The sequence below is a fragment of the Physeter macrocephalus genome, chromosome 7 (assembly GCF_002837175.3).
Source record: "Physeter macrocephalus isolate SW-GA chromosome 7, ASM283717v5, whole genome shotgun sequence".
NCBI classification, from domain to species: domain Eukaryota; kingdom Metazoa; phylum Chordata; class Mammalia; order Artiodactyla; family Physeteridae; genus Physeter; species Physeter macrocephalus.
Window position 1 is genome coordinate 127,387,142 of NC_041220.1, and position 1,259 is coordinate 127,388,400.

The 1,259-nt window shown below is 36.1% G+C and overlaps 1 protein-coding gene across 2 annotated transcripts in view; it reads left to right on the forward strand.

Moving 5' to 3' along the window:
* Window positions 1-1,259, forward strand: part of LOC114486617 (uncharacterized) — a 323,771-nt gene that overhangs the window by 286,014 nt on the left and 36,498 nt on the right. The window lies entirely within an intron of this gene.

A 1,259-nucleotide genomic window follows, 5' to 3' on the forward strand; every position in this document is an offset into this window, starting at 1 on the left:
AGCAAGGCAAAAACCCACCAGACCTAACAAATGAAGAGGAAATAGGCAGCCTACCTGAAAAAGAATTCAGAATAATGATAGTAAAGATGATCCCAAATCTTGGAAATAGAATGGAGAAAATACAAGAAACGTCTAACAAGGACCTAGAAGAACTAAAGAGCAAACAAAGAGAGATGAACAACACAATATATGAAATTAAAAATTCTCTAAAAGGGATCAATAGCAGAATAACTGAGGCAGAAGAACGGATAAGTGACCTGTAAGATAAAATAGTGGAAATAACTACTGGAGATGAGAATAAAGAAAAAAGAATGAAAAGAGTTGAGGACAGTCTCAGAGACCTCTGGGACAACATTAAATGCACCAATATTCGAATTATAGGGGTCCCAGAAGAAGAAGAGAAAAAGAAAGGGACTGAGAAAATATTTGAAGAGATTATAGTTGAAAACTTCCCTAATATAGGAAAGGAAATAGTCAATCAAGTCCAGGAAGCACAGAGAGTCCCATACAGGATAAACCCAAGGAGAAACACGCCAAGACACATAATAATCAAACTGTCAAAAATTAAATACAAAGAAAACATATTAAAAGCAGCAAGGGAAAAACAACAAATAACACACAAAGGAATCCCCATAAGGTTAACATCGGATCTTTCAGCAGAAACTCTCCAAGCCAGAAGGGAGTGGCAGGACATATTTAAAGTGATGAAGGAAAAAAACCTACAACCAAGATTACTCTACCCAGCAAGGATCTCATTCAGATTTGATGGAGAAATTAAAACCTTTACAGACAAGCAAAAGCTGAGAGAGTTCAGCACCACCAAACCAGCTTTACAACAAATGCTAAAGGAACTTCTCTAGGCAAGAAACACAAGAGAAGGAAAAGACCTACAAGAACAACCCGAAACAATTCAGTAAATGGTAATAGAACCATACATATCGATAATTACCTTAAATGTAAATGGATTAAATGCTCCCACCAAAAGACACAGACTGGCTGAATGGAAACAAAAACAAGACCCATATATATGCTGTCTACAAGAGACCCACTTCAGACCTAGGGACACATACAGACTGAAAGTGAGGGGATGGAAAAAGATATTCCATGCAAATGGAAATCAGAAGAAAGCTGGAGTAGCAATTCTCATATCAGACAAAATAGACTTTAAAGTAAAAACTATAACAAGAGACAAAGAAGGACACTATATAATGATCAAGGGATCGATCCATGAAGAAGATATAACAATTGTAAATATTTAT